The 12616-nt window shown below is 55.1% G+C and overlaps 1 protein-coding gene across 3 annotated transcripts in view; it reads right to left on the bottom strand.

Annotated features, from left to right (window-relative positions):
• Positions 1–12616, bottom strand: part of PACRG (parkin coregulated) — a 328057-nt gene that overhangs the window by 27905 nt on the left and 287536 nt on the right. The gene's annotated exons all lie outside the window — the stretch shown is intronic.

Below are 12616 nucleotides of genomic sequence, written 5' to 3'. Positions count from 1 at the left end.
ACATATGGATGCAGATGAAGGGAAGCTCTAAGGAAATGTAATTCATTTTATTTGGGTAAAGGGTTGGGATATGATCATCTGTGTATTGTTTTATTAGTAAAATATTAAAATACATATTACTAATTATCTTAATTTCTCCATATTACCTGTTATGAATCTACATCGCCTCAAGATTTCTTTTCTGTTGACCTATATTAGAATATAAAAAGCCAGTCGAGGGCGTCAGTGAAGACATAGGTGAGCTCTGCTCTCTCTGGGGAGCTTCCTGACTTGATTTGGAAACACCCCGAGCACGTGTCTGTGTCTCTCTAAGGAAAACGTAGTCCTCGAGATCTGCACTTGCTTTCCTGACACTCAGTTTCACATCACTATAGGAATGCCTACCTTTTAACCTGCCAAAGTATTCTCTATTATATCTCAAGACAGCTGGATTTTTCCATCATAGAAGGAAAAATTAATTGGGAAAGTACCAGAAGGGAGGGAGAGGGGAGGGGGAGAGAGAGAGAAACATCGATGTGAGAGAGACACACTGACCGGCTGCCTCCCATGGGTGCCTGACCAGGGGCGGGGAGGGAACCTGAAACCAGGTGCATGCCCTTGACCGGGAATCGAAGGCTTGACCCTTTGGTGCACAGGCCAACGCTCTAACCACTGAGCCACACCGACCAGGGCTCTCCAGGAACTTTTAATTGCATCTTCTCTGTTCTCGTCACTGATGCACGTAAGTGCAGCCATTCACAGTTTTCATTAGATGACCAAGTGGAGCTGAGCTCCCCCCCAGGTGAAGGATCCCTGCGGAAGGCACTCAGTAGATACTGACTGATCAATTAACTGATCAATAGATGGAAGCACACAGAAACCCTGGACGTGTGTCTGAGTTACCCAGGTGCCCTGGGAACCTGCCGCTGGTGTTTAGAGGACGTTGCTGACTGGATGTTGTCATTCCCATGCCCGAGCCCACTGCTCAGAGGTGCCAGGCCGTGGGAGAGGGAAGCAGGGGGCCCTAAGTGTTAGAGCAAATGGGGGTCTTTGGGTGTTGCACCGAGAGCCGTGCCCGAGTGAGGACACAGTGGGCTCGGGCACCACCTCACCGGTAGGCAGACACAGGTCGAGGGCCCCTCCTCAAGGGCGCGTGGGGCAAACAGACTTCAGCTCGCAGGCCGAGGCCAGTCACTCTGTCCTATTGAGCAGGATCCTGAACCTGTGTGGAAGTTTAGCTTGACTTTCCTTACGCCTCCCATGGACGCGAACGAAGGAGTCAACGCGTTCACGCCCGTTATGTGTCCTTCATGTGTCGGGCCTGGTTCTGGGCTTTTTGGATCAGGAAACCCAGGGAGCCCCTCCAGAGCAGAGACTGTCAAGAGCGGCCGCACAGGTCTCTTGAAAAAGGCCGGCCTCCTCCCATGTACTTCTCTGTGGGAAAAGGCCCTGTTTCTGAGGCCGTGGGTCCTGCAGGAGGGACAGTGCTATTCTGATGCCACCGCCATGGAAACGGAGAGGCTGGCCTCAGGCTCCCCAGTCATCTCCGTAAATCTATTCCCGCCTCCCCCCACCCCCCGGCAGCCTCTTCCTCAGCTGGTGGAGGGGAAACTATGCCATGCCCCTATCTTCAAAGCCAGGAGGAGAGCGGGGCCCTCTGCCCAGCTGCGTGTTTAGACATCACTTCCATGAGCCTCGTGCGTGGGGGACCGGCTTTCCCCCCAGTGGGGCTGTGGGTTAAGTGTCTCAGGGCCCAGTCGCCCAATGCAGGTTGAAGGGGCGCCCCCTCTACTCTTGTCACAGTCGATGGCCTGGCTGGGATGTGGCTGCCTCAGTCGTGCCCAGCTCTGCGGTGCCCTCTGCTCACCTGGACGCTGGTCAGGAGTGTGGCATGCAAGTCAACCACACCCGAAAGGAAGGGCCCAGGGAGCTGGGGGCAGAGGCCTGCGCTGAGCAGGGTTGGCGGGAGGCTCTGCCTGGCCACTGGGAGAGGAGAAGACAAGGCAGGTCGGGCGAGTGGCCTGGGCGAGGGCCTGGGACCATGTGGGGCTGCTCAGACCCAGGGGGATGGGCAGCCTCCTTCAACCGGCCAGAATGTCTTCTACCCTGAGGGGCGGGATATAGAGGAGGCATCGGGGTGGGACTGTAGGGCTGGAGGGAGCCCAAGGGCAGGGAGGACCATCTGGGGCGTGTGGGGCTTGGGCTCAAGGGCTGGCACTGAGGGGCCCTGGCCCTTCCTCCCTCTCCCTCCGCAGACACCCATGAATCTCCCCTTTCTACCCGCCCCCCTCTTGATTACCTTTCCCACCCTCTTCCCTTCCTCCCAGGTGGGACAGGATGTGCCCCGGGCCCTCTGGCTTCCTCCTGCATGTGGACTGCACGTGGCCGGAGGGGGGGCTTTGTCTCCCTCCTCCCGGCCCCGTGAATGATGGGTGCTCCCTCCACGGCCTGGTTCTAAGAGCTGCGGCTGGGGGTTGTCCTGATGGATTTGCCTGCAGCGAAGCAGATGGAGCCCTGGGCTCCCTGGCGGTGGCTGAAGGACACGACCTTCCTCCAGGCTTTTCTTTTGGGAAAGGAAGTCTTTGGACATTTGTAGCAACTGAGTAAATCTTGTCACTTTGATAAGCAGGTTCCGCTCCGCCCGCTGCGTGGAGAAAGCCCACACTTCCTCCGATTGTCCCGCTCACTGCATCTCAGTGTGGGAGACAGGCTGGCCTCACCCTGGGCAGTGTGGACAGGAAGCGGCGGCCGGCCCGGCTTCCAGGGCCCTCACGAGGGGCAGGCCCGGTTATTCTGGGAAGTTATTCTGATCCGCTGGGCCCCACGGGCTCAGGTTTCTGTGCCCAGCCTCTGGCCACGGTCCGGGAGGATGAGGCCTTTCATTATAATAATAGACTCAGGGCTCACGGGGCGGGCGCTGGGACCCCATTGGCTGGGACCCATTGTCCATTCCAGGTGTCCTTGGTGCCCCCAGAAGGTGCCCTTGCTGGGACAGGGTGGGAGAAGGGGAGGCTGGAGGAAGGTGGGCCGAACTGCTGGTGGTGGCTCCCCAGGAGAGAGACCCTCCCTGCACAGCTCCGGGGAGCAGGGTGACTCACAGGGGGTGACTCATGAGCTCAATAGGCGGCACCGCCAGGGAGGCAGCTCTGGGCTGTCTTAGTGGAAGGAAGACTGTTCTCGCAATCAAAGCTGTTTATAAAATGGGACCTACGGCCTGCGAGACAGCTCCTGACAGACCGAGAGCCCACACCCCTGTATCCGGCGCCCCCTACCCGGGTCCTACTTTAATTTTTAAATTTAAGTGACTTATTTATTATAGATGTTCTATTACACGGTAAGCCTGCAGCAAAAAGTGCTACGAACCAGGGCCTTAGAACACAGTGACGTCTGGACTCGCAGTTCTGGAGGCTAGAAGTCCAAGATCAGGGTGTTGACAGGGCTGGTTCCTGTCCGGGGGCGGTGGGGGCGGATCTGTCCCCGCCTCTCCCTGGCTTCTGGGCGCTCTGCTGGCAATCCCTCCGTGTTCCATGGCTCCAATCTCCGCCTTCATTTTCACACGGAGCTCTCCCTGTGTGTGTCTGTGTCCAAATCTCCTCTTTTCATAAGGAGCCCATGACATTGCAATAGGGCCCACCCTGCTCCAGGATGACCTCATCCTGGCTTATTTACATCTGCAATGACCCTATTTTCCAACAAGGTCACATTCTCAGCTGCTGAGGGGTAGGACTTTGACTATGAATTTGGGCGGGCACAATGCAACCCCAACAGATGTGGTCCATACACATTGTAGAAATTTAGAAAGTAGAGACCAGCCAAAAAGAAAGAAGTAACTTCCATATTTCTATACAGTAAACCCTTGATCTTGCGAACCTCGATTTAACGGACTTCGGATTTAACAGGCAAAATTTCCGGTCCTTATGTTGTATGTGAAAATTAACACCCTGTTAATTTAAAAATACTTTCAACCAAGATTTGCTTATAATTAAATTAACAGGTTATATTTTTGTTATTAACTCACTGTTATTTTTAATAATTGCAGAGAATAGGTCATATGCTGGGAGAAACATTGTAGTAATTTTGGCGACATAAATAAATATGACACAGTAACAGCTATTGTCTACATATTTAAATCCAAGAATCACCCTCGTAAACAGTGTTCCAAGAATGATTATCGAGCGGTCACAATGCGTTGCGCGCGGTAATCGGTCTGTCTCGTGGCGTGACTTTCTGCAGCAGTTTCAACGCCTGCCGGCCGATGAACGAATGGATATTATGAGGCTATGAATTTGCAACCCAAAGAGATCTGTTGCAGCAGGCCCTTGTCTCACATGGTGGGGACCCTGATATAAAAATATGCCCCCTCTTCCAGGGGGCTCTCACCTGTGCCGGGATCGCACTATCGTCCTTGTACCTGTGGAATCAGGTGCCCTCGTCTCACGTCAGCTGGACCTGAAACTGCGCCCAGCCTTTTAGGATTTACAGGAGAAAAGAAGTTGGAAAACCCAGGGACAAAGAGGAGAAAGGAGGGCCCCCGGGTGTCACAGGCCCGGCATGGGGCCTGGCCTCAAGAGGTCACCGAGGACGGGGCCGCAGCCTCTGGGGTATGCGCGCACCCTGCCAAAGCGGATTCGAGGGGGGAGGGAGGCTGGCGGGACAAAGGGCAGCTCCAGGGAGCACAAAGCAGCCCCTGCGTGACGGCCATGGCAAGTGCCCTCCCGGCAGCGAGGGCTGTGAGAACGCGCGGAGCCCGGCCCCTCTCGCCCCGGAGAAAGCAGCCGCTGGCACGGGGGCCGGGGCCTGGGAGGGCTGTGGCTGGGCAGGAAGCTCCCGTTGCCCTCTCGGGGGTGGCGGGTTCCCAGGCCCTGGCACACGACCCTGGGCCAAGTCCCGCTTCCTCCCAGGGAAACGCTTGGGCCCAGCGAGGGAGGCAGGGGCCTCAGCATCTCGGGGGACCAGCTGCCTCCCCCACAGAGTGGCCCAGTTTGCAGGGGCTTTATTTACCCCCTTCTGAGGCCCATGGAGGGATGTGCTGTGCAGCCTGCAAGGAAGGAACTCTGAGATCAAGAGCTGGTCCTCACACCTCACTGAATAGAGGGGGAAACCGAGGCCCAGGGTGCTGCAGTTCCCGGGCCGAGAGCTCCCGGCTGTTTGGTGGCTGAGCCAGGTCTGAAGTCAGCCTCCTGAGCTCCGGCCCAGAGCAGACCCGGTGCCACCGGAGGGAGGAAGGCATGGAGATGGGAAGTCCCTGAACCAGCTGGGAGTGCCCCCCTGGCCTGAACCCCAGGAGAAAGGCCCTGGTTAGACCAGTGTCCAGGGACAGTGTGAAGGCACCAGGAAAGGATGCGAATGGGGGGAGTGGGCCGCGGAGAGCTGGTGGCCCTGCAGACACCTTCCCACCTTCGTGCTTTGTCCTTCGGATAAATGGCTCTTTACTTCGTCGCCGGCTCCTGACGGGTTTAGTTTTACCACAAGGACTCACGGAGAGTTAGGGTGGGGGGGCTTCTGAGTGCCTGTGGCCCAGCGACCTGCCCTACGGGGCCCTGCTGGTGGTCACTGCCCCGTCCCAAAGCTTCCAGTGAGAAGGCAGGTCTGCAGCTCCCGGGGCAGCCGATAGCTTTGTGTCAGGTTAAATATGGCGGGGACCTTGGTGTCCCCCCAAACCTCCAGCTCTGGGGGGATTTTGTTCTCTGGAGTCAGCAAGCCTGACCACTGTCCCCATGGCTTCCTTTGGCACACGAGAGCCCGTGTGATGGGAGTCACTCATGGGACCCCCCGGGCATCACTGTCTACTGCCTGGGTGACCCTAGACCAAGGGTGTGTCTTCTCTGAATGACGATTTCCCAGTGTTCCTGTCACTGAGTGTTAGCAGTGACCTCTGCGAGGTGCGAGGTGCCCAGTGACTCTCCAGGCCACGCGTCCTGTTCCTTCCTGTCCTTGATGTAACTTATGGCTCTTCTGGACCTGCTCTGGGGTGGGGGCACAGCCTGAGTCAAAGAGATAATCAGAGATCACCTAAGGCTTGGACCCCAGCCACGAAGCAGCCTTGGGTGACAGTGGCAGAGCTGAGTGGCTGTGGCCCGTCCACAAGGCGAAGGCACCAGGGTCCACATGAGCATAGGCCCCGTGAGCCCCCTGCCTCCTTCCCCACCTGCAGGTGCAGGTCAGCGGGGCGCCCTCACTGGGAACCTCCGGGCATTTCTGCAGGAGGAGCAGGCTGGCTGCAGGGAGCCTCCCGTGCTGAGTCCCCCGCTCCACGCCAAGGACACGGGAGGGAGCAGCTCTGAAGGGAAAAATTACAACTCTCACAAGCAGCTGAAAATACACAAATCAAACCTCCCCTGTGCTTACAGCCGGCTCCCTCTCGCCCTGCTTTATGTCTGCGGCTCTCCAGCAATTAAAAAGTGTTTGTCCAACCACTGCCTGGGAGCAGGTCTTAAAGACCAGGAGGGACTGAGCTCCCAGGAAATGCGACACAAGAACACGGGAGACAGACGGGGTGGCGGCGAGGAGCCGGGGAGCGTGTGCGAGTGGAGGGCGGCCACCGTCTTCGGGGTGAGCTGAGCCGAGCTGACACTCTCACTAATGAACTGCTGGGGAAACGTTTCCTGCAATAGAGCCTGTGTTTGCTGTGGCTAAAAATAAATGCTGGATGGTGCTCCGCAGTAACACCGAAAGCCACTTCCCGGGTGCGAAGCGTGCAAAAGAAAATTTAATTTCATGGCTTGGTCTTTTCCAGTCAGGAGCAGAGGTCTGTCCGTGCGGGGGGCAATGATGAGACCCCCCACAACACTGAGATGACACTGGGCCCCTGTGATCTGAACGGCCACACTCTCCGGGGTGAGCGTGCTGGGACTCCGTGTACGGATTCATACCGTGGTATTTGTTTTGTATTTATAAAATGTTTATAGTTAAATGTTCCGGATGCCTTCGATCAAAACACTATGTCTCAGGAACAGTTTTACGTGATTTTCGCAAAATACCTTATTCACTCCTCCTGATGCCTCCCAGAGTGTTCTTTCCTCCCGTTTTTCAAGTGGGGAAACTGAGGCTCAGAGGCCGTATTGGAAGGTTAACATCGCCAAGTGGTGGCGGAGCCGCCATTCAAACCTCGGCCTTGACCGGGGTCCCAGCCAAATCCTGACTCACCATCTCTCACCCATGTCCAGCCCTCCCCTGCTCTCTGGGCTTGATTTTATTCTTTAGGTTGGAATTAGATCGCTCTCTTTTCAGTCCACACATGCGCCTCCCTGTTGTGAGGATGCCAGCCGAGGTATCCCAGGGACCCCGAGGTCTCCGCCGGCTTGTTTGCAGCATCTGATCCTCGGCAAGAGCAGTGGGGAGCGCTCCCCACCCTCGCACAGAGCCGCGAGTTTCACCCGCGTGAGCCCGCTAAGGCCACCCCCCCGGGGGTGGGGGTCTGGGGGGGCCCTCTGGCTGCTGGGGAAACACAGGCACGCCCCATGTTTTAGTGGCTTTGCAGATTCTGACGGTCATTCTCTAGAGAAGGGCTTCATTCGGTCGGGGCGCTGGGCCTCTTGCGAGACGCCGTGGTATTTGCCAGCTGTGTGGCCTCTGCTGCACTAGTGACATTACTAGAAATTTAAGTGCGTCCAAAACTCTGTCTACTTCCTCCCAATAAAGCATTTTAATCAATTTCATGGTCTGGGTCATTTTTTTTTTCTTCTTTTTTAATGAAACATTTATATTTTAACACACACACACATATTTTGTTTCTTTGCTTGTTTGTTTTGTTTTGTTTAAATCTTCACCTGAGGATGTTTTTTTCCATTGCTTTTCAGAGAGTAGAAGGGAGAGAGGGAGAGAGAGAGAGAGAGAGAGAAACATCGATGTGAGAGAGAGACATCGATTGGCTGCCTCCCACACGAGCCCCGACCAGGGCGGGGATTGAGCCTGCAACTGAGGTACGTGCCCTTGGCTAGAACTGAGCCCGGAACCCTGGATTCTGTTGGCAGGTGCTCTAACCACTGAGCAAGCTGGCCAGGGCTGTCTGGGTCATTTTTGTCGGGCTCTGAACAAAGGAAAAAATCACTCTCTCGTGGGGTGTCATTTATGCCCCCCCCCAGCAAACAAAGACCTGCCCAATATATGAGATCTGGGGCCGAGGCTGCCACAGTTCAGGAATGCTGGGCAGTTGGGTTCCCTCTACACTGAAAATGCCCCTTAATACGGAGAATTCCTAGGAGAACTGCACAAGCCCCGCTCAGACACCAGCGTCCCCCCTCTTCAGTGGGGCCCGCTGAAGGGTTATTAAAAATTTACCTTTTTATCAATAAAGTTCTTTATGGGACACTTTTCTTGCTGCATTTTAATGTAATGTTTACTGCCCCAGATGCACCAGGGAGGAGACAAAAAGGCCATTGAACGCTCTGGTTCTAGAATGCTCCCATTATGCGTCGGATTGAATCGGGTGACACAGGCCTCGCTGAATGGGGACACAGTTCCCGCTGTAGGTTCTCTCGCTGACCCCCCGAGCCTCAGACCTGGGGCGGGGACCGACGCTAACACAGGCGTCCTGCTGCAGCGAGAGAGCGTCTGTGGGCCGATGACCGGGGGCCGGTTTTAGGACAACTGACCTTAATTGTTGGAATTCTGAGCAGTTGACGAGAAAGTTCCTTTCTGTATTACTATCAACGGCTCGGTTTTTAAGTTTCAGGTATAAAGGTGACAACTGCATGGACTATTAGGAAATGTTTTTTGAACAGTGAGACTGTTGGGCCTTTTGGTTTCCTGACAACACTTGAAGCAGAGATGGTAGGTCTTACTGTTGGCATTGACTGGCTGATGGAAACCGTATTTCCTAAGGTACCAACTCTTCCTTCTCTGGACCCAGGACAATGTATTTACCTTCCCGACAAGGAAAGGAGAGGCTCCCTATTATCCTAACAGCTACCCAAAGTTAATTTCCCCAAAGGAGCTTGTCACTTAATGGAAAACAGCACGAGTGGCCGGGCTCACAGCGGGACCCAAGGAGACCGCCTCCCCTCCGCCCGCACCCCAAGCTCTGGGACCATGGACTTTCTGCCTTGCCTGGGCCCTCCCAGCAGCTGGGATCCACGCAGGTAGAAACCTGAACTTTTCAGTGCATCAGACTCCCCTGGACAACTTGTTGGGACACAGGTGCGGCCCCTGGAGCATGTGTTTCGTGGGTCTGAGCAGGGGCCTCCTGGGCTCCCAGGTGCTGTGATGCTGCTGGGCAGAGGCCACTTTGAGAGCCCTGAGCTGGACGCGCCGGGGTAATTGCGGTCAGTGGTCTTGGGACACTCGGGCTGCTTCTGTTTAATCTCTTTGAGAACGTGGATTTAAATGGACATCAGAGCCCGTTTGCACCGAGTCCCCAGTGGGAATGTCCTCGGGAATGGGGCGTTTGGAAGTGACCTGCACACCGGCCTAGGCCTCGCTGGATTCACTGAGGTCCTGGATGTCCCCCCGGAGGACCAGCAACTCTACTTCACAGCTCACATGGAGGCCATCTGTCCGAACAACCGGACGGGCCCGTGTTTCCAGAGCTGTGGATGGTTGGAATTCGCCCCTTTGGCTCTGTTTATGCAGAATGATGAACCAAAGTCTGAGCATCTTCAGTGAACCTCCCATCAGACGAAGGGTTCCTCTCCCCTCAGGACAGCAGCGTCGCTGACCCAGGCCACCTGAAGGAGTTCAGTGCCGTCCCAGTCAGGCTGGGGCGAGGAGAGGGCCGCCTGAGCCGTGTGACCTAAGGCCCAGTCATTCATTCATTCAACAAATGTCGAGCGAGTGCTGACTGTACTGGGCTCCCCTCCCACACAGGGGCCAGCGGTGGGGAGCTGAGCAAGCCTCCTGTTCTGATGCAGGTGCATCCTATTTTTTTTTTTTTAATATTTTTTATTGATTTTAGAGACAGAAGAAGGGAGAGAGATATGGAGACAGAAACATCGATGCTCAACCACTGAGCCAGGCCAGCTGGGCAAGACTTTCTTTTGTATTAAAACATCGTGATGACAGATAATCAGAGTGGACCTGGGGTAGCTCTGCCACTTTCAAAGAGCCTTTCCCTCGCAGAACACGGGTGGGGAGCACCTCATCATGGCGACAAAGAAATCACTAAGGCTAACCAGAGAGTTCAGTTCACTTCCAATATTGCATTTTAACCCTTTGCGGTCGTATTAAATTTGGACATGGGTGTCGTACTGGTCGGAATTAATTTCCATTGAAAGAGCAGTGATACATAACATGCAAGATTATGAAGCATAAACAAGAGAAATTATGAACTGATACATGAATGAACAGAGTTAAGATTCGTACGGTTCCTTGCTGTGGTGGCTGAGAGCAGACATATGACCGGAACGGTAAAAAAGCTTTGGTGGCTGAGAGTAGACAAACGACTGCAAAGGGTTAAAAGCTGAGCTTAGGAGCGCCCTTCTTTCTGGGTCCTCCAGGAATACGGTGTTCTGTGAGTCTCGGGGCACCCCCGTGGGACAGGAGTGGGGAAGGCGGAGCCCCGGACTGTGCCCTGGCGTGGAGCTCTGCCGACCACCTGCAGCTTGTGTGAGTGCCCTGGATATTTAACCAGTGGGCACGAACTGTCTCGGTGTGGATGCAAACTTGGTCGTTTTTAGTTTAGATCTGGGAGTGTCCCCTTCTGGATGCGCTTTGGTTGACTGGTACATTTCTAAAAAAAGGGACGCTTTCGTGGAGGGAGCTGTTTAAAAAGCATTGAGGCTTCCTGCCTCCTTGTTAGACCTGGTCAGGTTTTCCCGGGTCTATAACTTCACAACAAAACCAGTCTTTGAGCTCCCCAGCCTCTGCTCGCTGAGGACCAGTGATAAGCATCTCAAAATAGCTAAAGGCAGCGAGAGACGCAGAGGATATGAAAATAGACCCGAAATTACTTGGTTTCGGCTTCTCTAAATTACGGGGCCCTGAGATGTCCGCAGCCCACACCGGAGCTTCTCCGGAGGGCTCGGTTAAGCAAACCCCAGGGGGACTTGTTTGTTTGTTTAAGGAAACTTCAGTTTTAAAAGTTCTTCAAGCACACCACCATTTCTCAGAGTTTCCGAATGTCCTATTTCTGCGGGAAGTTTCGCGGGCGGAGCTGGCCCATGAAAACTGCGTGCGGTCCTTCCAGCGTGTTGGGCGGGGAAGCACGCAGATGACAGGGTGCTCGCAGGGGTGACTCCCAGGAGGGCAGGGGGGCTTCTCAGAGGCCTGATGTCTTTCTCAGCATTTCCATGGCCTATGTGGACCTCATCAGATGTGGTGGGAACTAGCCCCCCCCCATGCATCACACAATGACTGGGCACCTCTCTGCTCCAGGCGCCAGGCTAGCTGCTTTCACGAGGGACTCCCCCTAGCCCCCCATGTTTCCTTCCATTTATCCAGCTGGGCTCCCTGATGAGCCCTCTCCTCATGTGCATTTGTCCTCGGTGCTTGTAACAAACCTGCAAGACAGACATTACTGAGCCCATTGGGGTGAGGGATTTGCATTTTACAGTTCCCATAACCTGCCTAAGATCACAGGGCAGCTGCTCAGTGGAAAGAGACCCCAATGCCAGTTCTGCCAGGTGCCCACTCCTGGCTCCAGCCCTGGTCCCCACTCCTGGCTCCAGGCCTGTGTCCCTACACCCATCCCTGGGGCTTTGCAGTGACCCTGGGGAGCAGAGGCTGTCACAGGTGAGGACACCGAGTTTCAATGACTTGCTCTGGGCTCTGGAACTCCTGAGTCCCAGGCTCAGAGTCCCACCCAGACAGCTGACACCTGGACGGCGGCTTCCAGTAAATAGAAGCCCGTCATAAACAGACAAAAACCCCTGCCTCCTACACGGGCGCTTGGTGTTTCCCCCTTTTCCTCACTGAATTCATTCCTTTCCGTCCCTTTGAGAGGAAGTTTCACTGTAAAAATGCAGCCAGGAGGAGCCCCTCTCGCCCCGGGGTCAGTCGGCCACCTGGCCACACTTCCCTCCCTGAGCTGATCAGACTTTATCTGGGAGACAAAGCAGGCGGCCCCTGCTTCTGTGCTCAGAAAACAATGTGTTTACTTAAAAAGTCTCAGGAAAACATTGCGCCACCTGCGTGCGTAGTTATTCGGGTTTCCTGCAAAATGACCTCTTGATGGCAAAGACCTCGACATCGCCTTGTAGGACGCCCCACACGGTCTGAAGACTTTCCATGTGCGTATGGCTTCACGGGGGAGGAAGCCAGTCATCATTTATATGCTGTTTCTCTCTGAAATAAAAGGCCCAGGGTATAGGAACCACACCGGGGACTGTACACACATCGCCTCTGTCTGCCCAGCATTCCTGCAGGTCGGCGTCAGCTCAAGTTCACGGCTGACAAGCCGGAGGCCCAGAGAGGTTAAATAGCTTGCCCAAGGCGGCATAGCAACAGGTAACAGAGCTGGGACAAGAGCCCGGATGTTTTAATCCCAAACCAAGGTCAGGGCTCTTGGCTAAATGGGCAGGGTTGGGGGGTGGGGGTGTCTTCTCACTCCTACACCAGGCAGGTCCTGTGAGCATGACCCAGAGCAGAGGCCGGGCTGCTTCTGTGAGTCCCAGCAAAGCCGCGTGGGAAGTTCCAGCAGGAGCTTTCACCCGCACCAACAGCTGCCACCTTCCCGATAGTATCGTGGGCGTTGGTTCCCTTC

This window comes from Miniopterus schreibersii, assembly GCF_964146895.1.
Source record: "Miniopterus schreibersii genome assembly, chromosome: 6".
Taxonomy (NCBI): domain Eukaryota; kingdom Metazoa; phylum Chordata; class Mammalia; order Chiroptera; family Miniopteridae; genus Miniopterus; species Miniopterus schreibersii.
This window is presented reverse-complemented; position numbering and strand designations above follow the sequence as displayed.